Consider the following 27,980-nt stretch of genomic DNA (forward strand, 5'->3'; position numbering starts at 1 on the left):
GTACCCCCGATGGCATTGCGCGTACCCCCGATGGCATTGCGTGTACCCCCGATGGCATTGCGTGTACCCCCGATGGCATTGCGCGTACCCCCGATGGCATTGCGCGTACACCCAGTTTAGGAATACCTGCCCTAAGCAGCCTGGTCCTGTTCACAAACAGACCCCACAGAGACACAGGACAGCAACACAATTAGACCCAACCAAATCATGAGAAAACAAAAAGATAATTACTTGACACATTGGAAAGAATCAACAAAAAAACAAAGCAAACTAGAATGTTATTTGGCCCTAAACAGAGAGAACACAGTGGTAGAATACCTGTCCACTGTGACTGACCCTAAACAGAGAGTACAGAGTGGTAGAATACCTGTCCACTGTGACTGACCCTAAACAGAGAGAACACAGTGGTAGAATACCTGTCCACTGTGACTGACCCTAAACAGAGAGTACAGAGTGGTAGAATACCTGTCCACTGTGACTGACCCTAAACAGAGAGTACAGAGTGGTAGAATACCTGTCCACTGTGACTGACCCTAAACAGAGAGTACACAGTGGTAGAATACCTGTCCACTGTGACTGACCCTAAACAGAGAGTACAGAGTGGTAGAATACCTGTCCACTGTGACTGACCCTAAACAGAGAGTACACAGTGGCAGAATACCTGTCCACTGTGACTGACCCTAAACAGAGAGTACAGAGTGGTAGAATACCTGACCACTGTGACTGACCCTAAACAGAGAGTACAGAGTGGTAGAATACCTGTCCACTGTGACTGACCCTAAACAGAGAGTACACAGTGGTAGAATACCTGTCCACTGTGACTGACCCTAAACAGAGAGTACAGAGTGGTAGAATACCTGTCCACTGTGACTGACCCTAAACAGAGAGAACACAGTGGTAGAATACCTGTCCACTGTGACTGACCCTAAACAGAGAGTACAGAGTGGTAGAATACCTGACCACTGTGACTGACCCTAAACAGAGAGTACAGAGTGGTAGAATACCTGTCCACTGTGACTGACCCTAAACAGAGAGAACACAGTGGTAGAATACCTGTCCACTGTGACTGACCCTAAACAGAGAGTACAGAGTGGTAGAATACCTGACCACTGTGACTGACCCTAAACAGAGAGTACAGAGTGGTAGAATACCTGTCCACTGTGACTGACCCTAAACAGAGAGTACACAGTGGTAGAATACCTGTCCACTGTGACTGACCCTAAACAGAGAGTACACAGTGGCAGAATACCTGTCCACTGTGACTGGCCCTAAACAGAGAGTACACAGTGGTAGAATACCTGACCACTGTGACTGACCCTAAACAGAGAGTACACAGTGGCAGAATACCTGTCCACTGTGACTGGCCCTAAACAGAGAGAACACAGTGGTAGGATACCTGTCCACTGTGACTGGCCCTAAACAGAGAGTACACAGTGGCAGAATACCTGACCACTGTGACTGACCCTAAACAGAGAGAACACAGTGGCAGAATACCTGACCACTGTGACTGACCCTAAACAGAGAGTACAGAGTGGTAGAATACCTGTCCACTGTGACTGACCCTAAACAGAGAGTACACAGTGGTAGAATACCTGTCCACTGTGACTGACCCTAAACAGAGAGTACACAGTGGCAGAATACCTGACCACTGTGACTGACCCTAAACAGAGAGTACACAGTGGCAGAATACCTGACCACTGTGACTGACCCTAAACAGAGAATACACAGTGGCAGAATACCTGACCACTGTGACTGACCCAAACTTAAGGAAAGCTTTGACTATGTACAGACTCAGTGAGCATAGCCTTGCTATTGAGAAAGGTTGCCGTAGACAGACATGGCTCTCAAGCGAAGACAAGCTATGTGCACACTGCCCACAAAATGAGGGCGAAACTGAGCTGCACTTCCTAACCTCCTGCCAAATGTATGACCGTATCAGAGACACATATTTCCCTTAGATTACACAAACTCCCATATCTATTGGGTGAAATACCAGCAAGATGTGTGACATGTTGCCACAAGAAAAGGGCAACCAGTGAAGAACACCAGTGTAAATACAACCCATATGTATGTTTATCTATCTTCCCCTTTGCACTTTAACTATTTGCATATTGTTACAACACTGTAACAACACTGTATATAGACATAATATGACATTTTAAATGCTTGTCCGTGTAATGTTTACTGTTCATGATCTATTTCACTTGCTTTTTAGAGAGAGAGAGAGAGAGAGAGAGAGACCCCTGAGACAGGTGGATAGACTGTCCATCTGGAACCTATTGTTCCCCTCTGCTTCACCCCTCCTGTCAACACACACACTCCGGTTCTCACACACACACTAACTGACCAGTACAGACTGTTGATTGAGTAATGTTGGGAGGAAGAGGAACAGCCATCTGTTGAAAGAGTAATGTTGGGAGGAAGAGGCCAACCACAGTGACGTTGTCTGGTCAACAGTTTCCATATCACCCTCATGGGAAAGCGACTTCATCATAAATCAGATGTTTTTTTTCAATAGGATCTTACTGTACTCCTCTGTCTCATCTGCCATTCAGTCAGTTTACCACGTCCACCATGTAATAGTTGAAGAGCAGGTTAATGAACAGCCATGGTCATTATCACCAGCGAGCTTCCCCTACCCCTAGGAGACTCATCAGAGACACCTCCCCTACCCCTCGGAGACTCATCAGAGACAGCTCTCCTCCCCTACCCCTACCCCTAGGAGACTCATCAGAGACAGCTCTCCTCCCCTACCCCTAGGAGACTCATCAGAGACAGCTCTCCTCCCCTACCCCTAGGAGACTCATCAGAGACACCTCTCCTCCCCTACCCCTAGGAGACTCATCAGAGACACCTCTCCTCCCCTACCCCTAGGAGACTCATCAGAGACACCTCTCCTCCCCTACCACCCCTAGGAGACTCATCAGAGACAGCTCTCCTACCCTACCCCTAGGAGACTCATCAAAGACACCTCTCCTCCCCTACCACCCCTAGGAGACTCATCAGAGACAGCTCTCCTCCCCTACCCCTAGGAGACTCATCAAAGACACCTCTCCTCCCCTACCACCCCTAGGAGACTCATCAGAGACACCTTTCCTCCCCTACCACCCCTAGGAGACTCATCAGAGACAGGCTCCAGATTACAATACTAACACCTGGGATTATAGTTAACTAGGTGTTGAAGAGGTGGAGATGGGTGTAATGTGTATATTGATGTTGTATATACAGGACACCTTTGTAAAAGAGGCCGAGGTCTCAGTGTGTCTTCCCTGTAAATAAAAAGACAGAAGGGAAAACAACAGAACGAGTTGGGAGGGTTTTACGATCCACCGTTAAAATGAGTCCATATTCATTTGGGAACTTTGGATAACCTGAGCCTAGTGGATTTGGAGGGTAACGTAATCTGTGGCGACATGTTCTAAGAACCGGTTCTCAACAAGGAACCTTTGTGGAACTAGAAGGCTCAGGGGGCGAGCTGGAACAGTCCCTCAGTAGTGATGAAGGCTGCTGAGGGGAGGACGGCTCAGAATAATGTCCAGAACGGAGCAAACGGAATGGCATCAACCACCTGGAAACCATGTGTTAGATGTATTTGATACCATTCCACTGATTCTGTTCCAGTCATTACCACGAGTCTGTCCTCCCCAATTAAGGTGCAACCAGCCTCCTGTGCTCAGTAGGTGGTACCCCAGCTGGCCACTGTTTACCTTCACAGCAACCTGTTATTAAGTCACCTTCAACCCCCTGTAGACACACACACACACACACACACCTGACTTGCTCACCCACCCACCCACCCCCCACCCAAACCAAAACACACACACACACACCTGACATTCCATGAGCCACTATACCCCCACTCACTCAAACAAACACACCCACACACCCCCAACAACTCCATCAGCCTGCCCTCTCCCCAGTGGCCTTGGTGAAAGACAGTGAAGGGGCCAGAGAGGTGGATATTATCCCTCAGATCAAAGGAGAACAGTGTTTTCCCTCCCTTCAAAGAGAGGAGCGTCTGCAGACACACTGACAGGGTGGATAGTTGTTCTCCCTCTGGCTGCACCCCTGTGATAAGCCTCGGCCCTGTTCATCCGGGCACACACCCGTTCAGGTAGTCCCTCCCTGTTTCAGTCCCTTATCGTCCGGTTGGTGCCTACTGAACACAGCCCTCTCTGTCTTCCGTAGAGACTATAGAAGGTGATTGAAGGACATTGACGTGGCCGGAGTCTATCACAGGACGGAAACTCGAAGGGGGGGGGGGGGGGCATGGCTGTCTTGTCTCGTCACCACAATCCATTCAGCTAATCAGAACCATTGATTGTGTCGACGGCGATGCTATTCTCCGTCTTGTCTTACGTGCTCGTTGTGAACGGCGCTGTGCAAACGGTAGCGAGAGTGAAATATTAAGACGAGGGGCCCGGAGTTTATCCTTCTGGCCAGGAATGAGGTGGGAGGAAGTACGACCCGTATGTTTCTCTTCAAAGGTCATCCATTACTAGAGGTTTCTATCAGAATCCAGTCCACCCGTGACTGTCCTCATCCCAGCTAGTGGTTTGTCTTTGTGAGAGCTGGCCTTTGTTTCTGTGGAACTGAAAGAGGCCTGTTTCCTCTACAGTCTACGAATCTCACATGCTACTCCTGGGGTCAAGTGCTCATTCCTCTTTTAGAACCATTGTATCGTTTATAGAGTGAAGAAGACCTCCCGGCTCAGCCTTCAGTCCCCCCCCCCCCCATACACACACACACACACACACACTTTTTCTCTTTCTCCCTCACTTTCTCTCTCAATCCAATTCAAAGGGTCTCTCTCTCAATTCAATGGGTCTCTCTCTCTCTCTCTCTCTCTCAATTCAATGGGTCTCTCTCTCTCTCAATTCAATGGTTCTCTCGCTCTCTCTCTCTCCTCAATTCAATGGGTCTCCTCTCTCTCTCTCTCAATTCAATGGGTGTCTCCTCTCTCTCTCTCTCAATTCAATTTTGGTCCCCCCTCTCTCTCTCTCATTCAATGGTCTCTCTCCTCTCATTAAATGGGTCTCTCTCTCTCTTCAATGGTCTCTCTCTCCGTCTCTCTCTCTCTCTCTCCTCTCTCTCTCTCTCTCTCTCTCTTCTCTCCTCTCTCTCTCTCCTCTCTCTTCTCATTCATGGGTCCTCTCTCTTCTCAATTCAATGGGCTTCTCTCTCTCTCTCTCAATTCAATGGGTCTCTCTCTCTCTCAATTCAATGGGTCTCTCTCTCTCTCTCAATTCAATGGGTCTCTCTCTCTCTCTCAATTCAATGGGTCTCTCTCTCTCTCTCAATTCAATGGGTCTCTCTCTCTCTCTCAATTCAATGGGTCTCTCTCTCTCTCAATTCAATGGGTCTCTCTCTCTCTCAATTCAATGGGTCTCTCTCTCTCTCTCTCAATTCAATGGGTCTCTCTCTCTCTCTCTCAATTCAATGGGTCTCTCTCTCTCTCTCAATTCAATGGGTCTCTCTCTCTCTCTCTCAATTCAATGGGTCTCTCTCTCTCTCTCTCTCTCTCTCTCTCTCTCTCTCTCTCTCTCTCTCTCTCTCCCTCTCTCAATTCAATGGGTCTCTCTCTCTCTCTCTCGTTCAATTCAATGGGTCTCTCTCTCGCGTTCAATTAATGGGTCTCTCTCTCTCTATCAATTCAATGGGTCTCTCCTCTCTCTCTCAATTCAATGGGTCTCTCTCTCTCTCTCTCTCTCTCCTCTCTCGTTCCAATTCAATGGGTATCTCTCTCTCTCTCTCTAATTCAAAGGGTCTATCTCTCTCTCTCTCTCTCTCAATTCAAAGGGTCTCTCTCTCTCTCAATTCAAAGGGTCTCTCTCTCTCTCAATTCAAAGGGTCTCTCTCTCTCTCTCAATTCAAAGGGTCTCTCTCTCTCTCTCTCTCAATTCAACGGGTCTCTCTCTCTCTCTCTCTCAATTCAAAGGGTCTCTCTCTCTCTCTCTCTCAATTCAATGGGTCTCTCTCTCTCTCTCAATTCAATGGGTCTCTCTCTCTCTCTCTCTCTCTCTCTCAATTCAATGGGTCTCTCTCTCTCTCTCTCTCTCTCTCTCTCTCGTCAATTCAATGGGTCTCTCTCTCTCTCTCTCTCTCAATTCAAAGGGTCTCTCTCTCACACACACAATACCCTTGACTGTGTTGTCTCTAACAAACATCGCTAGGCCTGCTGCATTCAGCCACCTCTTTTGATGTCTGTGTGTCCCAGTCTGTCTCGGCCAGGCCTCAGTGTGGGTCCCTCTTCTTTCTACCTTGGCATTGGCTGAATGGTCGTGCCACACGTTGCTCCTGGTACCAAGCTCGTCTCTGATTGGATGGTTCTTGATCCTCCTCGGTTTGGCACCGATGTGTGGTGCCATACTAAGCCTGCTGGTTTGGTTGATTTTAAACCCATTAAACATCCCTATGGTTACCACTATCGATTCATCATAAACCAATATGCATTTCAAATGAATTTTGACAACTATTCGCTTCCCTAAACAACTGTATTACTGTTGGTCATTAAGAGTGTCTTTGTAGCTGTTTGGCTGACTGCATTTGGAAATACTTTAATTTGAGTTATGGTCATTTGAGTTAGGGTTGAGTTATGGTCATATTGAGTTGGGGTTGAGTTATGGTCATTTGAGTTGGGTTGAGTTCAGGTCATTTGAGTTGGGGTTGAGTTCAGGTCATTTGAGTTGGGGTTGAGTTCAGGTCATTTGAGTTGGGGTTGAGTTCAGGTCATTTGAGTTGGGGTTGAGTTCAGGTCATTTGAGTTGGGGTTGAGTTCAGGTCATTTGAGTTGGGGTTGAGTTCAGGTCATTTGAGTTGGGGTTGAGTTCAGGTCATTTGAGTTGGGGTTGAGTTCAGGTCATTTGAGGTTAGGGTGGAGTTCAGGTCATTTGAGTTAGGGTGGAGTTCAGGTCATTTGAGTTAGGGTGGAGTTCAGGTCATTTGAGTTAGGGTGAGTTCAGGTCATTTGAGTTGGGTGGAGTTCAGGTCAGAGGATGTGTGAATATGTGTAAGAGCTCATATTAACTTTCACTTCTGTGGGGAGAATCTAGCTTGTCAATTAAAACCTACGAAAGTGTTCCCACATGCATTTCTGTTCCTGTTTCAACCTCTCCACACTGGAAACAACAATGTTTAGTACCATTTCCTACTCCTGTTTCAAACCTCTCCACACCTCTCCACACTGAAACAACAATGTTAGTACCATTTCCTACTCTTTTCATGATGTAGTCATGCATTTTCTGTTCCTGTTTCAACCTCTCCACTCTGAAACACACAATGTTAGTACCATTTCCTACTCTTTTCATGATGTAGTCATGCATTCCTGGTTCCTCTTCCATCCAGGGCCTTCGTCCTGTCCACCGTGCTTTTGCTTGCTCTTCAGTGTCTAGACTAGTTTACTGTGAAGCCCTTTGTGAGAACTGCCATTGGAAAAATACATTTGATTGATTGATAGTCGTACTAACCCCAAGCGTCTCCCCCTGCAGGTATGATCCGGCCGGTGCGCCGTAGCTTCTACGATCCCACGTCGGCGCCGGGCCAGGGTTGGCTGTGGGAGTGGGAGAACGACACGGGCTCCTGGACCCAGTACGACACGGAGGTCGGCATCGCCATCCAGACGGCCCGGGACCGCCAGCAGCCCTGGCTGGACCTGGCGCCGCTGGGCTTCTGCTACCTGGTGGACCTGCAGGGCATGACCCAGATCAACAGGCAGACCCAGAGACAACGCAGGATACAGCGGAGGTCCGACGTGGCCTACCCACTAGTGTCAGGACCGGTACCAAGGAACGGAGGTGGAGGATCGGGTCCGACTGGAGCGTTACTGGGTGTGGTTGGGGTGTCGGGCATATAAACGGACGCGCTGTGTACACAAGCGGCGGCTGCTGGCGACCATGCAGTCCCTCGCCGGGCAGCCTGCCCCTGCCAGCAGTGCATGCTGTCTTTAGTGTGAAGCAGAGCACAGTGAGGTCATCGACGCACAAGTTGGGCCACCGGCCCGAGTAAACCTCAGAGTAAACCACCCTGGGGCGGGGGCCAACTCAGGAGCTCCCCCGCTAGATCTGCCTACTCCAAAACCTTACCTCACGGACTCTCCATATCCCGGAACCAGTCCTCACCGCGACGGAATGCTGCCCTCTTCGCCCGCTCCCTCTCTCTCCTCAGCGCCCAAACGGGCACCCTCTCCATCTCAAACCGACCCCCTCCTCCCTCCCTCCCGCCCCCTCAGCCGCCCTCCTCCAATCAGGGCCGCCGTCTGTCCGTGCCGCCCCCCTCTCCCTCCGCCACGAGTCAACCGGTGCCCACCGCCACGCTCGTCACCCCGGCGACTGCCGTGACGTCACCGCCCTCTCCCGTGCCGTCCCCGTCGCCTCGGCCCATGGCTCCCCAGCGCTCGGCGGCGTTCTCTGCCCCCTGCCCCAGCGGTCCAGTCTGGCTGGGCTCAGCCGGCCCGCCCCTGCAACGCATCGCCATGCCCAGTCACGAGCCCTCATTGGCCTTGGGGTGAGTGACCACAATACACACACACTGATGTAACTGATACACACAAACCACTCAGTGGTTGCCACGGTGGTTTGAGTGTTGTTATGTACTGAATGATTCTGGATGATCTCATCTGGTTCTACTTGGTCTTCCATTATGGAAACACTGTGTTGTTGAGATCGCTACATTCTTCTACTCTTTGGATGCTTTGGAAGTGAGTCTTTACGGGTCAGTGGATGTGGGACTGTGTCAACTTGTGAGAGGGAGGACGCATCTAACTCTCCCAGCAGCCCCTCTGACAGAGGACCATCTGGGGTCCAGAAAGAAAGGAGAGGTGGTGGTAGGAATGAGGGGATGGAGGAATGAGGTGATGGAGGGAGGGGAAGAATGAGGGGATGGAGGAATGAGGGGATGGAGGGAGGGGAGGAATGAGGGGATGGAGGGAGGGGAGGGATGAGGGGAGGAGGCCTCCCACCGTCACTCTCCTCCCCCTCTACCCTGCACTCGCCCGCCCCCTCCAACTCTTTCTTCACTCTGTCTCTCTCTCTCTCTTTGGGTTTCCCAGGACTCCTGTGTTCTGGGGGCCCATCCCGGGCTCTATTGTGTGCGCCCAAGCGTTTCCACGGCAACCTTTGTGGCTGCATTGAGGCCTAGTCAGCATTAGCAACACAATGCCCGCCTCTGCAGTGGTCAGCCCGGGACGACAGGGTCTGGGCTGGGGGAGGCGGGGTAGGGGGGTATTTTGGGGAGAAGAAGGTTAGGGGCGGAGGAGGGGAGGTCGAGGGATATATGCATGGGGGTGAAGGGATTTCTGGATAGTGGCGAGTGGGGGGTTAGAAGGAAGACAAAAGCAGAAGCCACAGTCATCGTTGTAATGCTCCGTCTCGGTCTGTCTTGAGGCTTTTGTCAAGGAGGATCTTGGGGGGTTGGGGAGCAAGAGAGACCTACATTTAGGGAGTTTGGAGGAGTAGACATAGCCAGCCAGACACAGACACTGTCAGAGGGAAGGGGGGGGGGACGGACAAAGGACCAACTCAGCAACTAGCAGAGATTGATCACAATCAGGCCACAGCCGGAGGGAGGGAGGGAGGGAGGGATGGAGGGAGGGAGATATAGAGCAAACCTAGATTGTTGATTGTAATATGCAGAGCAGTGTTACGTTGTCAGTCAGTTGTCGCACACACACGGAGTTGTGAAATTGTTTCAAACCAAGGGGGACACACACAGAGAAAGTCAATATTGACGTCCTCACAAAGCTGCAGGAATGTGTCTTTCTTCTAGTGGGGGAGTGTGAGAAAGAGACGACAGAGTGAAAACAGAAAGGGGGAGGAAGGGTTTCAGAGGGCTGAGAAAAGAGGAGCGAGAGAGACAGTGTGGTAACACCGTTACACTGTATATAGACATAATGATATGTTAAATGTCTCTATTATTTGGGAAGTTGTGTGAGTCTAATATTTACTGTTCACTTTTTGTTTATTTCACTTTTGTTTATCATTTCACTTGCTTTGGCGATGTAAACTGTTTCCCATGCCAATAAAACCCTTAAATAGAATGTAATTTAATTGGAGAGAGAGAGAGAGGAAGGGTAATAGAATCTCTGGAAATCGAGCCAAAAGTTTAAAAAAAATAATAGAACACAATTGAAATCGATACAATTTATTCATATGGCAACAGGTACAGTATTTTGTAGCGCAACAGGGTTATGTTGCATTGACTGTGTCTGGCCAATAGGGGAGCTCTCTGCCACTTTAATAGTCCACCAATCTACTGCTTTGTCTGGCTGTGATGCCGTTTTCATACAGCATATTGGTTAGCAATTTTCAAATGTATCAAAGTTATGGAATAACAAACTGGCGTTTTGTGTGTGTGTGTGTGTGTGTGTGTGTGTGTGTGTGTGTGTGTGTGTGTGTGTGTACTTACACACGAGAGTATGAGAATGCTTGGGAGTTTGTTGCTCCCAAGGCTAAATCATTCAATCTTCATGACCATCTGGGGATACAGGGAGGAGAGGAGGGGGTGGAGAGGAAGAGAGATAACAAAGAAGGGGAGGAGTGTGTGATGGAGTGGGGGTTAGGGTCGCTAGGGGTCAAGAGGCTCTCCCACCCCACCATCCTCTCTCTTCTCCCACATCCATCCCTCCTCTCCCCCACCCCACCCTCCTCTTTCTTCTCCCCACCCTCCTTTCTCTTCTCCCCCACCCTCTTCTCTCTCCTCTCCTCTCCCCCACCAACCCTCCTCTCCCCCACCCCACCCTCCTTTCTCTTCTCCCCCACCCCCATCTCCCCCACCCTCCATTCTCTTCTCCCCCACCCTCCTCTCCTCCACCACCCTCCCCAGTCACACTGTCTGTCTGCCCCTCTCCCACGAAGACACTAGATATACAAACAAACAACCCCAAAGAGAAATAAACTGTGCACTGCAATGTCCACATTCCATTGTCTTCCTAAGCTAACTAGTAAAGTATGTACACTGAGTGCACTAGGTTGACTAGTACAGTAGTCTTAGTAGATCTAGGATCAGCCTTCCTAATCCTAAACTTAAACCCTGATCTAAGATCAGTTTGGTTAGGAGAAATTGCATCCTATTCAGAAGCAGGAAGTGTGATTATCTGGGAACCAGAGTTTCTCACCCAGCTGAGATGCAGAGATGCTAATTCAAGTCTATAATAATGTCATTATTAACTAATTAGCACAGGAGGTGTGGGAGGGAGGGAGGGAGGGAGAGTGAATGAGGGAGGGAGAGTGAATGAGGGAGGGAGGGAGGGAGAGTGAATGAGGGAGGGAGGGAGGGAGGAGGGAGAGTGAATGAGTGAGGGAGGGAGAGTGAATGAGGGAGGGAGGGAGGGAGGGAGGGAGGGAGGGAGGGAGGGAGGGAGGGAGGGAGGGAGGGAGGGAGGGAGGGAGGGAGAGTGAATGAGTGAGGGAGGGAGGGAGGGAGAGTGAATGAGTGAGGGAGGGAGAGTGAGGGAGAGAGAGATGGTAGGATATAAAGAAGGGAGAGGAATATACAGATAAAACAACAGACAGACTCAGAGGGGAAGGACCTTGGAAAAAGTAAGACCTCATCTGACCCTGAGAAAAGAGGAACAGATGACTGGAAGAGAAAGAAACTAATAGAGATATGGGTGAAGGACGTAGAGGAAGAGGAGTGTGGGAAAGACATTCAGTTCATTTGTTTCATCTGCATTTTGGATAATGGGCTCCATGTAGTAAAGGCCCAATGCAGATGTTTTTATCTCAATATCAAATCATTTCTGGCTAACAATTAGGTACCTTACTGCGATTGTTTTCAATTAAAATGGTCAAAAAGAAACAAAAATAGCTTCTTAGCAAAGAGTCATTTCTCAAGCAAGAATTCTGCTCGGGCTGTCTGGGAGTGGTCTGAGTGGGGAGGGGAAAACTGAAAACAAGTTATTATTGGCAGAGAGGTTTGGAACTCTCTTTCTTATTGGTCTATTAACTAATATCCCGCCTGGTGATGTCACCAGGGAGGCCAAAACTCCATCCCCCCCAAACAGCTCTTACACTAAAAGGGCATTATCATCACTTTCACAATTTCTCAGTATTATTCCAACCTTGTAGCGTGGAAATATACACTGAGTGTACAAAACATTAAGGACAACTTCCTGATATGGAGTCACACCCCCCCCTTGCCCCCAGAACAGCCTCAACTCGTCAGGCATGGACTCTGCAAGGGTGTCGAAAGCGTTCCACAGGGATGCTGGCCCATGTTGACTTCAATGCTTCCCACAGTTGTGTTAAGTTGGCTGAATGTCCTTTGGGTGGTGGACCATTCATGACCCACATGGGAAACTGTTGAGCGTGAAAAACCCAGCAGCGTTGCAGTTCTTGACACAAACTGGTGCACCAACAATACCCCGTTCAAAGACACCAACATCTGTTGTCTCGCCTCTTCACCCTCTGAATGGTACACATACACAATCCATGTCTCAATTCTCTCAAGACTTAAACATCCTTTTTTTAACCTGACTCCTCCCCTTCATCTATGCTGATTTGAAGTGGATGTAACATGTGACATCAATAAGGGATCACAGCTTTCATCTGGATTCACCTTGTCAGTCTATGTCATAAAAAGAACTGGTGTACTCAATGTTTTGTACACTCAGTGTATATAAAAAGAAATGGAAATCACGTTTTTGACTGTACTGAGCCTTTAAGGTCAAATGTGTTAGTGCCTATGTGCTGTAGGTGAAGCAGGCCATGTGTTTGTGCCTATGTGCTGTAGGTGAAGCAGGCCATGTGTTAGTGCCTATGTGCTGTAGGTGAAGCAGGCCATGTGTTTGTGCCTATGTGCTGTAGGTGAAGCAGGCCATGTGTTTGTGCCTATGTGCTGTAGGTGAAGCAGGCCATGTGTTTGTGCCTATGTGCTGTAGGTGAAGCAGGCCATGTGTTAGTGCCTATGTGCTGTAGGTGAAGCAGGCCATGTGTTTGTGCCTATGTACTGTAGGTGAAGCAGGCCATGTGTTTGTGCCTATGTACTGTAGGTGAAGCAGGCCATGTGTTTGTGCCTATGTGCTGTAGGTGAGGCAGGCCATGTGTTTGTGCCTATGTGCTGTAGGTGAAGCAGGCCATGTGTTTGTGCCTATGTGCTGTAGGTGAAGCAGGCCATGTGTTAGTGCCTATGTACTGTAGGTGAAGCAGGCCATGTGTTAGTGCCTATGTGCTGTAGGTGAAGCAGGCCATGTGTTTGTGCCTATGTGCTGTAGGTGAAGCAGGCCATGTGTTTGTGCCTATGTGCTGTAGGTGAAGCAGGCCATGTGTTTGTGCCTATGTGCTGTAGGTGAAGCAGGCCATGTGTTTGTGCCCATGTGCTGTAGGTGAAGCAGGCCATGTGTTTGTGCCCATGTGCTGTAGGTGAAGCAGGCCAACAGGTCACTTTTGAATGCTGGCGGTGCTTTCACTCTAGTGGTAGCATGAGACGGAGTCTACAACCCACACAAGTGGCTCAGGTAGTGCAGCTCATCCAGGATGGCACATCAATGCGAGATGTGGCAAGAAGGTTTGCTGTGTCTGTCAGCGTAGTGTCCAGAGCATGGAGGCGCTACCAGGAGACAGGCCAGTACATCAGGAGATGTGGAGGAGGCCGTAGGGGGGCAACAACCCAGCAGCAGGACCGCTACCTCCGCCTTTGTGCAAGGAGGAGCAGGAGGAGCACTGCCAGAGCCTGCCAAAATGACCTCCAGCAGGCCACAAATGTGCATGTGTCTGCTCAAACGGTCAGAAACAGACTCCATGAGGGTCCGACGTCTACAGGTGGGGGTTGTGCTTACAGCCCAACACCGTGCAGGACGTTTGGCATTTGCCAGAGAACACCAAGATTGGCAAATTCGCCACTGGCGCCCTGTGCTCTTCACAGATGAAAGCAGGTTCACACTGAGCACATGTGATAGACATGACAGTCTGGAGACGCCGTGGAGAACGTTCTGCTGCCTGCAACATCCTCCAGCATGACCGGTTTGGCGGTGGGTCAGTCATGGTGTGGGGTGGCATTTCTTTGGGGGGCCGCACAGCCCTCCATGTGCTCGCCAGAGGTAGCCTGACTGCCATTAGGTACCGAGATGAGATCCTCAGACCCCTTGTGAGACCATATGCTGGTGTGGTTGGCCCTGGGTTCCTCCTAATGCAAGACAATGCTAGACCTCATGTGGCTGCAGTGTGTCAGCAGTTCCTGCAAGAGGAAGGCATTGATGCTATGGACTGGCCCGCCCGTTCCCCAGACCTCAATCCAATTGAGCACATCTGGGACATCATGTCTCGCTCCATCCACCCACGCCACGTTGCACCACAGACTGTCCAGGAGTTGGCGGATGCTTTAGTCCAGGTCTGGGAGGAGATCCCTCAGGAGAACATCAGCCACCTCATCAGGAGCATGCCCAGGCGTTGTAGGGAGGTCATACAGGCACGTGGAGGCCACACACACTACTGAGCCTCATTTTGAGTTGTTTTAAGGACATTACATCAAAGTTGGATCAGCCTGTAGTGAGATTTTCCACTTAAATTTTGAGTGTGACTCCAAATCCAGACCTCCATGGGTTGATACATTTGATTTCCATTGATAATTTTTGTGTGATTTTGTTGTCAGCACATTCAACTATGTAAAGAAAAAAGTATTTAATACGAATATTTCATTCATTCAGATCTGATGTGTTATTTTAGTGTTCCCTTTTATTTTTTTGAGCAGTGTATGTATGTATGTATGTATGTATATATATGGTGGATTACACCTATGGTCTCTAGTTGCTGTGTGTGTAATGATGAGTGGTTGTCTCTGTCTTTCTGTCTCTCTGTCTCTGTCTCTTGCTTTTCTTTCATTCATGGTTTAGGGTTGTACACTGGTCATTCACTCTCTGACTCACTCATTGCTCCAGGTGTGTGTCAGTAGGACAGCTGGGAATTGTGTTAATACATTGTAGATAAGCTGGGGCTCAAACGAGACTAAACCTTCTCCACAGTGCATTTCTACCTCACAATAACCGTCACGCAGCATGGTCAGCGGTCTCATACGGCTTACTGTAGTATTAATAACCTCACTGACTGGTTACTGTCTCCATCTTCATTCAGCTCAGGTCTGGTCATAGGTCTAATATGCCATTCAGCACTTAACATGACCCCTGTGTGTGTGTCAAGTTGTCAACAACACTGACTTGAGGTCAGACTGGATCTACTGTAAACTCTTCGAGAAGAAGTAGCTACCTAGAACCATAAGGGTTGTTCAACTGTCCCCATAGGAGAACCCCCTGAAAACCATTTTTTGGGGTTCCAAGTGGAACTTTTTTCACCACCAAAGGGTTCTTTCTGAAAAAATCTATACAGTTACATATGGGGATATCATATCATTTTGACGATATATCGTGTCTTGTTGTTTTGACAATATCGCAAGATTGAACACACGTATTTTACCCCCAGTTATGATCTTGTCTCATCGCTGTAACTCCCCAACAGGCTCGGGAGGCGAAGGTGGAGTCATGTGTCCTCTGAAGCATGATCCGCCTAACCACCCTTAACACCCACAGTCCCTGTGGGAACTCCCGACCACGGTCGCTTGTAATACAGCCTGGGATCAAACCCGGGTCTGTAGTGACGCCTCCAGTGCTGTAGACTGCTGCGCCACTCAGGAAGCCCTCGCAGTATTATTTTAGCTGCCTCAAAACTCCAGTGTCCTTCCTTCAGAGCTTGTTCTCCATCTGTTTCAATAGGGAGACATTTGGTTTTCATCACTTTCATTTCCATGACTGATTAAAAGTCATGTTCTCATGGCACCCTCTTGTCCCTCTGCAGCAGACATGAGGTGAGCAATATGTTTGGAACATCCAATTGCAGTGAAATCACAGTAGCGAATCGAAATACATTTAGAATCCTGAGAATTGTAATACATATGGTATCATGATAATATTGTATCGTGAGGTCCCTGGTGATTCCCAGCCCTACACACACACACACACACACACACACACACACACACACACACACACACACACACACACACACACACACACACACACACACACACACACACACACACACACACACACACACACACACACACACACAGTGAGTCACTCACTCACTCAGTGACTCTGACACCTGCAGGGGGGGGGGTAACCAAAAGCCTCTTAGCTCCAACTCGAAGCTTGTTAAGGCAGAACCCTGAACCGGAAGCTACAGATGATGATGATGATGATGATGATGACAGTCACCTGCCACCAGTCCCTTTGACTGTCCTCCTGTCTTCCTGTCTGTCTGTATGTCCTCCTGCACCTGTTAGGTAGTGGCTTGTTGACCCGTTAGGTAGTGGCTTGTTGACCCGTTAGGTAGTGGCTTGTTGACCCGTTAGGTAGTGGCTTGTTGACCCGTTAGGTAGTGGCTTGTTGACCCGTTAGGTAGTGGCTTGTTGACCCGTTAGGTAGTGGCTTGTTGACCCGTTAGGTAGTGGCTTGTTGACCCGTTAGGTAGTGGCTGGTGGACCCGTTAGGTAGTGGCTGGTGGACCCGTTAGGTAGTGGCTTGTTGACCCGTTAGGTAGTGGCTTGTTGACCCGTTAGGTAGTGGCTTGTTGACCCGTTAGGTAGTGGCTTGTTGACCCGTTAGGTAGTGGCTGGTGGACCCGTTAGGTAGTGGCTTGTTGACCCGTTAGGTAGTGGCTGGTGGACCCATTAGGTAGTGGCTGATGGACCCGTTAGGTAGTGGCTGGTGGACCCGTTAGGTAGTGGCTGGTGGACCCGTTAGGTAGTGGCTGGTGGACCCGTTAGGTAGTGGCTGGTGGACCCGTTAGGTAGTGGCTGGTGGACCCGTTAGGTAGTGGCTGGTGGAGTTTTTAAACTGGGTTAAGGATAGAGATATAATAGCATGGTATCATAGTGTTTAATAGCCGACTCACTGGTTAATAGAGGACATTATTAAACTGCGGTGTGTGGTGACCATGAACTGAGCTGTGGTGTAGTCACTACATACCATCTATAACTATTATTACTATACTACCATCACTACATACCATCTATAACTATTGTTACTATACTACCATCACTACATACCATCTATAACTATTATTACTATACTACCATCACTACATACCATCTATAGCTAGTATTACTATACTACCATCATTACATACCATCTATAGCTATTATTACTATACTACCATCACTACATACCATCTATAACTAGTTATTACTATACTACCATCACTACATACCATCGATAACATATTATTACTAGAATCACCATCACTACATACCATCTATAACTATTATTACTATACTACCATCACTACATACCATCTAGTAACTATTATACTATACTACATCCACTAATACCATCTATAAACTATTAGTTACTATACTACCATCACTACATACCATCTATAGCTATTATTACTGTATACTACCTACTACATACCCATCTATAACTATGGGTTACTATACTACCATCACTAGCCATTACCATCTATAGCTCATATTACTATACTACCATCACTACATACCACTATAACTGATTATTGACGTATTACATTACTACATACCATCTTTACTATACTACCATCACTACATACCATCTATAACTATTGTTACTATACTACCATCACTACATACCATCTATAGCTATTATTACTATACTACCATCACTACATACCATCTATAACTATTATTACTATACTACCATCACTACATACCATCTATAGCTATTATTACTATACTACATCACTACATACCATCTATAACTATATTACTATACTACCATCACTACATACCATCTATAGCTATTATTACTATACTACCATCACTACATACCATCTATAACTATTATTACTATACTACCATCACTACATACCATCTATAAGCTATTATTACTATACTACCATCACTACATACCATCTATAACTATTATTACTATACTACCATCACTACATACCATCTATAGCTATTATTACTATACTACCATCACTACATACCATCTATAACTATTGTTACTATACTACCATCACTACATTACCATCTATAGCTATTATTTACTATAATACCATCACTACATACCATCTATAACTATTGTTACTATACTACCATCACCTAATACACACTCTATAGATATTATTACTATACTACCATCACTACATACCATCTATAACTATTATTACTATACTACCATCACTACATACCATCTATAGCTATTATTACTATACTACCATCACTACATACCATCTATAACTATTATTACTATACTACCATCACTACATACCATCTATAACTATTGTTACTATACTACCATCACTACATACCATCTATAACTATTATTACTATACTACCATCACTACATACCATCTATAACTATTGTTACTATACTACCATCACTACATACCATCTATAACTATTATTACTATACTACCATCACTACATACCATCTATAACTATTATTACTATACTACCATCACTACATACCATCTATAACTATTATTACTATACTACCATCACTACATACCATCTATAGCTATTATTACTATACTACCATCACTACATACCATCTATAACTATTATTACTATACTACCATCACTACATACCATCTATAACTATTATTACTATACTACCATCACTACATACCATCTATAACTATTATTACTATACTACCATCACTACAAACCATATATAATTATTATTACTATACTACCATCACTACATACCATCTATAACTATTATTACTATACTACCATCACTACAAACCATCTATAACTATTATTACTATACTACCATCACTACATACCATCTATAACTATTATTACTATACTACCATCACTACATACCATCTAACTATTATTACTATACTACCATCACTACATACCATCTATAACTATTATTACTATACTACCATCACTACAAACCATATATAATTATTATTACTATACTACCATCACTACATACCATCTATAACTATTATTACTATACTACCATCACTACAAACCATATATAATTATTATTACTATACTACCATCACTACATACCATCTATAACTATTATTACTATACTACCATCACTACAAACCATATATAATTATTATTACTATACTACCATCACTACATACCATCTATAACTATTATTACTATACTACCATCACTACAAACCATATATAATTATTATTACTATACTACCATCACTACATACCATATATAACTATTATTACTATACTACCATCACTACTACCATCACGACATATTATGCACAGTATGTAAACATGCAGTGTAGTTGTCTATTTGAAAGGTCACACAAAAGCAATGATATCCTTTCTTTGGAGGGTCACAACACGAGGAACAAAGCTCCCAGGCTCAGCCCTCCTGCCGTGTCCGTGTGGTTGCTACCAGCGACAGTAACTCACAGCTCTCAGAGCGATTGACTAATTGCATGTCGGGAAGCAACAAAACGAACAACAAACACTGTTTGTGATGAGTGGCAGCGCAGGAGGAACAGCACAGGAGGAACAGCGCAGGAGGAACAGCACAGGAGGAACAGCGCAGGAGGAACAGCGCAGGAGGAACAGCACGGGGGGAAAACTATTGTTTTTGATAATATTTGCCCATTCTAAATGACACCCCCCCGTGGAGGGGAGATGTAACATGGTTAGTTAGACTCCACAACTCTGCTGTGGTGTAGCCTGTACAGTACCATTTACACATGGGAGCTCTGTAGTTAATATATTACTAGTCATTTAAAAGACCAGGCCAAGTCGTGTCAAGACTGGCTTGTGTTGTGGTCAAGTTTGTTGTTCATTATTGGAGATTTCCCAGGTGTGTGTGTGTGTGTTTGTGTTTCCGTAAGTGGTTAGTCAGGGTGGTATTAGTCAATAGAGCCGGTGACGTGGTGAAGGTAATCCATGATCCTGGCTGTGTGATGTGATGCTCACTGTCAGTTCTGTGACGTCTCCTCTCTCTGAGGTCACTGGCCAGCAGATGGAAACTCACGGATTACATATATAAGACAGGACACACACACACTTAGTCCGATTCACACACTGCTTCTAGGACAGAGGGAGAGGAGGAGGTCTGTAGAGAGAAAGAACAGAAACTGAGTCCAGCTCAGAGACAGAATAAAGGTTTGCGTAGCAGCCAATTTAAGCTGTGATAGAGAGAGAAAGAAATAGAGAGAGAGCGCGAGAGAGAGAGAGGGGTAAAGAGGAGTGGAACCTCTTCTTCAACTTCTCATTGACACATCCCTAGTTGTTCTCTGTTCCCACGGTGAAGAGAAAGGAAATCGATTCCTCCGTGACTCGTTTTCTTGTAGTTTATTACTTAATTGATTGTGCCGGGACTGACCTCTGTGGGAGAATGACAATCCTCACGTCCTTAATGTGAGTATCCATCTCTAGGAAGAAGTGTGTGTGTGTGTGTCTGTGTGTGAACTGCTGCTGATTTTATCGACAATGTAGGATACCCAAGGACAACACAGATCGTCATATCTTATCTATCTGCTCCGATATCGTTGACACTCAAAAGCTGTGTTGTCTGTGGTAAAAGTAGATGATCTGGGGAACTAGAGTTTAGTACAATATCTTTGGTGTGAATGACACAGACGTTCTACCTGGACTCTAGAATGGTAGAGTCGCTATTGGCGCGTTCTAAGAATCATCCAGAAATATGTCAAAGGACAAACAATAGGGATTGTTTGACTGACACCATCAGAGCCGTATATAGCTAGAGGCATCCTACGTGGGCTCTGGTCAGGCGTAGCTCGCTGTGTAGGGAATAGGGCGCCACTTAGACCCAACCCGTGTTCTCTGAAACGTACAGGCTAGACAGAGGATATCTGGCAGTACCATCTATGGTATGAGTCTTTGACCCAGATCAGGAGACTGGCCTGTGGGACACACACACACACACACACACACACACACACACACACACACAGCCACACATAGAAATAGATTATTCTAATTGTATGGGCACACACATACAGGTCATTGGCTCCTGGACATTTTTTGAATTGGTCACATGCAGCAGCTGGTCGTAGTAGGTGAGGTGTTGTTGCCAATAGAGATTACAGCTGGCCCGTGTACACCTGAACGACTGCTTCCCAAATGGCACCCTATTCCCTACATAGTGCACTACTTTGGACCAGAGCCCTATACGTAGTGTGCTCTCTGGTAGGGTAATCACACGGACTAGGCTCGTCCCAACCCTGTGTGGGGGTCAGCAGTAAGCCTGCTGTAGTTCTGTCTGTTAGTGTCAGGGAGGGTTTGTTTAGTGCAAGTCCTGTAACAGCTGATCCTAGGTCAGCGCTGCAACTCCCAGAGTCTTCCCAGGCGTATGTTTGGTGAGATGCCAGTGTGTAACCAGCGTGTGGTTCCCGTTGTGTTTCAGCGTGCCCACTGTCCCAGTGAAGAACCTCAGTGGGAATAGCCCGGTCCACCCAGCACTGGCCGGTATCACGGGGATCCTGATGAGCGCTGCGGGGTTCCCTGTGTGTCTCACCCGCCCACCCAAACTGGTGCTGCACCCCCCGCCCGTCAGCAAGAGGGACATCAAGCCCGTCCCCGGCCTGGGCCACTGCTGCCGCAAGACCACCAAGAAACAGGCCCGCAAAGGTACAATAGGACACACTATAAAACCACCACTAATATATAGGCCTATACACACACACACACACAGACACCCCTATACACAAATTCATTACATTCATTACACACTCATGTTCTCTCTCCTTCTCTCTCTCCTGTCTCCTTATGTTTTCTCTCTCCTTTCTCTCTTCTCTCTCTCCTCCTCTCTCTCCTTATGTTTTCTCTCTCCTTTCTCTCTCCTTATGTTTTGTCTCTCTCCTTTCTCTCCTTCTCTCTCTCCTCTCTCTCCTCCCCTTATGTTTTCTCTCTCCTTTCGCTCCTCTCCTTGTTTTCTCTCTCCTTTCTCTCCTCTCTCTCATCTCTCTCCTCCCCTTATGTTTTCTCTCTCCTTTCTCTCCTCTCTCTCATCTCTCTCCTCCCCTTATGTTTTCTCTCTCCTTTCTCTCCTCCCCTTATGTTTTCTCTCCTCCTCTCTCTCTTGTTTTCTCTCTCCTTTCTCTCCTTCTCTCTCTCCTCCTTTCTCTCCTTATGTTTTCTCTCTTCTCTCTCTCCTCCTGTCTCTCCTCTCTCCAGGTAAGACAACAGAGGAGGTGGTGAAGCAGTATCTTCAGAAAGTCAGGATAGCACCAGAGGAGGTGAGACCTGTTCTCTCCAGTCATTGGTTAAGTCTGAAAGGACACCCTATGCCCTATAAAGTGCCATACGTTTCACCGGGGCCCATAGGGTGTCATTTGGGACGCGTCCATTATCATCACAACACATTATCTGTTGAAGGAAATGTGGATAGCCAAGTACATATTTAAAGAAAGACCTGCACGCTGCTCTGGCCTGTAACACTTTCATTGATTAACATTACCTATTGGCCAGCTAGCCTTCATCAGCACTTTCAAGAATTGTATTGAATGATTCCCACTCACCTGCAACAGGCTGACTCAGCTGTGTGGGTGCGTTTCCTATTTTGAATAGCTAAGTACTTACAGGTTGGCTAAAGGATCCCTCCTCTCCTCTCCTCTCCTCTCCTCTCCTCAGAACTGTACCATCTGTATGGAGGCCCTCGGGGGGGCGTCAGGCTACAAGGGTGGTGACTTCATAGGTCGCCTGGCCCAGTGTGGGCACCAGTACCACCTCCAGTGCCTGGTGGCCATGTACAACAACGGCAACAAAGATGGCAGCCTGCAGTGTCCTACCTGCAAAACCATCTACGGCGTGAAGACGGGCAACCAGCCGCCCGGGAAGATGGAGTACCACGTCATCCCCCACTCGCTGCCTGGCCATCACGACTGCAAGACCATCCGCATCATCTACAACGTCCTGCCTGGCATCCAGGGCCCAGAGCACCCCAACCAAGGCAAGCCCTTTACAGCCAGAGGGTTCCCGCGTCACTGCTACCTCCCAGACAGCGAGAAGGGACGCAAGGTAAGAACCTACGCTTTGACATATTCCATTGTAGCAGATACTGTTGTCCAGTACAACTCAAAGCTTTCTGGATTTTAGCCCAATCTTTGTCCTTTATAAACCCAGGACGTTTTCCCTTGAAGTTGTATCGAGGAAACTCTGAAAGTTGAAATTATGAATCCGTCTCTAACCATCTCACCTCCTTTTCCCTCCACCTCCTCTCCCTCCACGTCCTCTCCCTCTCTCCCTCCACCTCCACCTCCTCTCCTTCTCTCCCTCCACCTCCTCTCCTTCTCTCCCTCCACCTCCTCTCCCTCCACCTCCTCTCCCTCTCTCCCTCCACCTTCTCTCTCTCTCCCTCCACCTCCTCTCCCTCCACCTCCTCTCCCTCCACATCCTCGCTCTCTCTCTCCCCCAGGTACTCAGACTCCTGCTGACCGCGTGGGACCGGCGCCTGGTCTTCTCGGTGGGCACGTCCAGCACCACAGGCGAGTTGGACACGGTCATCTGGAACGAGGTGCACCACAAGACGGAATTTGGCTCCAACCTCACGGGCCACGGCTACCCCGACCCTAGCCATCTAGACAACGTCCTGGATGAACTGAAAGCACAGGGCATCACCGAGGAAGAGGAGCAATGATAGGAGGAAGAGGAGGAGACAGGATGATTAATTCATTCAGACTCTACCAGCACTTAAATGGGGTGGCGGTTTGGTGTAGAGGGGAAAGGTCCAATTACACTTTGGAAGATTCTCTGAAGATGCTGATTGATTGGAGGGTCCTAGAGGTTTGGGAAATCAAACACGAAGAAAACAGCGCAGTGTTAAGGTGTTTGTTTGAGTGATGGCACAGGAGCGAGGGAACGAGAGAGAGAAATAGGCTCAGGCTTTGTTTAGATTTGACTGTGGTCAAAATGATGACTACACTGGTATAGTTAGGTACTAGCTAAATGAATTACAAAGAGTTGAGAGGCAGTACCATGTTATTTACTAACTAATTTACACTACTAAAAGAGAGAGAGAGGGGGAGAGAGAGAAAAGGATAGAAGAGATCAAGAGACTGAGGCAGAGAAAGGACAAAGATTGAGAGATGTGAAAGGGAGGGGGAAGGGTATTAAGAAAGGAGGAAGAGAATAGAGCGAGCAAACGAGAGAGAAGATGGCAAGAGAATGTAGCTAGTATTAAATAGGAGTAGGGTAAATTAACTTAGAAATGGTACTACTTTAGCAGAGACACAGGAAGAGAGTGAGAAAGAAAAGAGGGGGAGAGACAGAGACAGAGAGAGACAGACAGACGTGCCTATAGTAACCACCTGCTTGAGTTTGATTATCAAGTGGCTTGTGCCCGTTGTGACTGTTTATATGTGTAGTCAGACGCCACCCAGTGGCCACTCTACTGAAAATACATTCAAAACACTGAATGTGACGAACAAAACAAACAAATCACACATTTCTTTTTATAATGATACTCCGCTTATATTTGTATAATGAAGTCATTGTCGTTATTGTCTTCATGTAACATCATTCCACGCGTCATACCTCTTTACATATATTTCGAAATGGTATTTTATACTCTGAATGATTTGAAGTCGTGGATGTTGTATGTTATGATACGATACGATGACAGTTAGCCCAGAAGATATATATGGTAATACCCATAAAACTACCTTGATGGGTACTGCGAATGACTTCTTTCCCTTCCAATTCAGATAGTTGTTGATTCTGAACCGATGTCTTGCTGTTTGTACTGTGTGTACCCGTTGTATGTATGGAAAGGGGGACATGTCAATAAATCGAGTGCTGCTTACTTTTATAAAGGAGACGAGCATTTGAGATTCCCTGGGAAAACGCACTTGAGAAATGGGCCATGATATGAGCCGCCAGTGTTTGAAACCAGGTGAGAAGACACCAGGAACCCGGAACTTAAAGATTGGACAGGTTGTGGTGTGTTGGTGGGTGAGGAGGGAGTCCGAGAAGGAACATAAACTCAGTCTCTGTGACAGAGACTGAGTTTATCATTGCATTAATGACCAGACTAAAACCAATAAATACCTCACTATTAAACAAACAACATCTGTAGCATATCCACACTGTAACGGATAAACAAAATGTCTGCCTCCATTTCATTGGCTGGATTGGCTTCAATGCAACTGATTGGGTGGGCAGTGTAATGACATTCTTGTGTAGAATGTCGTTAGAAGGCGTCTACCTCCTGCCGGCAAACAGTGTCTTTGGTCTTGTTCCTTATGGAGAACCTGTGCATCACCGGCCACTACGCCTGTCCGGTCTCAGTTGGGTCTATGAAGGACCTATTTATAAGGATGTTGTGTGTGTGAGCTCATGCATATAACGTATGCATGCCTTTATACATGACATGCGTTTTAATGTGTACTGTTTGTACATCAACGTGTTTTGAGGTATGATTCTGTTACTAAACAGCACACTTGGTCGTTTTTACCCCATTAATATCATGATCCGCTTTTCTGTACTTTCTTTCTTTTAAATTGTCTGTTAACACTTTATTATTATTATTATTTAAATTAAAAAAGTTAACAGTTGTCTTGATCAAATGGTATATCCAGCTCTTTCTCATTTTGTACGTAAGCGTTGTTAGTGTCTGTTTGTCATTTTTTGGGTCAAATCTTTCTTACGGTTGAGTTGACAACAGATAGTACTTTTCTTTTATCCACGGTGTACAGAAGGACTGTATACTAAGTGTATTTTCATTGTGAAAAGGAATTTGAAGGTAGACTTTTTCTGACTATAATGTAATGTACTTTTACACCAAGCCACTATGGGTGGCCTTCCCTCCTCCTGGAGACCTACCGCAGGTGGAGGCTTTTGTTCCAGCTCTGCTTTACCGTTGCCTGACGACTTAATTCAGCTTCTCTATCGATCACTCCACAGGGCCGGGATGGGCAACTCCAGTCCTCTGGGGCCATCCCTCGCAAACACAGCTGATTAATCTAATTGCGATGTAAACTGAAGATCGATTATTTGTGGCTTATTGGACTGTGTTAGCTGGGGCTAGGGAGAAAACCAAAACGTGCACCCCTTGGGGTCTCGAGTTTGGGAAATTCTGGTCTAGGCCCAACCCATCTCAATCTACTAACATTCTGCTCATCGGGGAACCTTGATTAGCGGAATCAGGTGTGGTATAGCAGAGCTGGAACAAAAGCCTTTCAGGGGGAGGGTTTGCCACCCCTTCCCTATGTCCCCTTTCCCCATTCAGATGACCCAGTTGTTCATCCTCGACTACAACCTCAAGTGTCTTTTGATGTGTACAGTCTTCACACAGCATCCCTTCATCGTTGTCCAATTGTTCGTTTGAGGGGAACATGAGAGGTGTTTTACCTCATTCTTGATGAAGAGGTTGGGAAGGGTGCTGGGTGTAGTGAATAAAAAGTGTTGCATTAAAAAAATATGTACGTACACCAAAAACAATTGCTGGAATACGAATGATTAATACAAATAAAGAATCGAATGAAGAGTTGTTTGTTTTTTATTTGATTTCCTGTTCTGAAATATAAGCTGACTGACCACTGGTTTGATCAGACAGAGAACCCCCTACTTGCCACAGTAGGTTATGAACTGGCTGCAGCCCAAAACTGAAAGTGGATTGTTCTTCTACTTCGCTCCATGTCTGAACTCCCGCTCAACTGCCAAATGTCTTTTAAACCTAGAAGTTGACCTCTTTACTTTCACGGTATGACGCTCAAAATAGATCTAATATATTTACTGTGTATTGCAATGTAGTTGTCGCCATATCAAGCCCTGGTACTTTATTATGAAATAGTGGAGTTAACGTGGTTGATCGCTACAGTATCTGGCTAGCAGCAGGCCGGCAGTCAGATGTCAAAGCTGTGGCTAGCTAAAGTAGCTGACATTAGTTCCAGAGAGCCTACTATTGCAAATAGCTGCCAAAAACAACTGACTGGTTATATATGAGCTACAACAATTATGTAGATACTAAATACTTTTGTCTACTACATTTTGTGGTAACATCTAACAATGGAACTTGTGATGGATCAGTTGAATTGCTCTACCACAATAATCCAATGTGCACACGCGTCCCCTATTACCTATTGCTGGATTTACACTCCCATTCCACCAGGAACAGTCTATCGAGCATTACATATAGTGAAGTAAAAAACAACTAACGATATTTTGGTGTTTTTATCTATTTTATTAAGATCCCCAATTTGAATTGATTTAAAATTTAGATCAGATCAGGCAAAAAGCCTGGCTAGCTCAGTTGGTAGAGCATGAGACTCTAGTTTTGCTGCTGGCATTATTACCAGTGTTCTTTGCGTTAGATATACAAAGGATAAAGCATGACTTACTAATGTACACTAATCTGGATATTGATAGTGCTTCTTCAAACAGTGAGTACTGCATATCAATGATGATATTGATGACTCATAAAATAGCAGTACTTTTGTGCCCTATAGCAACACTTTGTTTGTACTAGTCAATATGCCCAGCGAGTCCAGAAACAACCCATAGCACCATATCAACCCATTAAAATAGTGGTAGTCAAAGTTGGGGTTGTGACCCCAGTGGGGTGGGATAAATAAATTATTGGGGAAAAAATTGGGGTTCCAAGAAATTCTAGCAGCAGAAATGGGTCGGTCCCCCCTGAAAACGTTTGAATAAAACTGATTTAAAATAACCTCTAGCGCCAGAGCTATCCTTTAAGATCTACTCAAATGTGTTGGCTACGGAGTAAGGGCTAGGGCTTGTTTTTGGGATGGGGCCCATAGGTTCCATGTAGCTTTGAAAATGATTTCTGCAGGACATTAAACATACAGTAACTTTACCATTTCATATTGTGAAACGATTCATAAACTTTATCCTTCCCTGGTGGTCTAGTGGTTAGGCTTTGTCAGTCTCACCACTGTAGCCAGGGTTTGATTCCCGATCAGGAAACTAGTATTTTGCTCCTTGTTTACTGATGCAACCTGTCACAATGAATTTAGTCGGTTATCGCACATACTGTATGTACCACTTCAAATTGCAAACCGATTTGCCCTGCAGTGTCCTTCCCTGGTG

At 46.4% G+C, this 27,980-nt stretch overlaps 1 pseudogene; it reads left to right on the top strand.

Moving 5' to 3' along the window:
• The window catches only part of LOC109886544 (E3 ubiquitin-protein ligase DTX4-like), a 43,180-nt pseudogene extending 16,762 nt beyond the window's left edge, over nt 1–26,418 (top strand).
• Nucleotides 26,419–27,980: the final 1,562 nt, after the last annotated feature.

Source organism: Oncorhynchus kisutch, unplaced genomic scaffold (assembly GCF_002021735.2).
Source record: "Oncorhynchus kisutch isolate 150728-3 unplaced genomic scaffold, Okis_V2 Okis07a-Okis12b_hom, whole genome shotgun sequence".
NCBI classification, from domain to species: domain Eukaryota; kingdom Metazoa; phylum Chordata; class Actinopteri; order Salmoniformes; family Salmonidae; genus Oncorhynchus; species Oncorhynchus kisutch.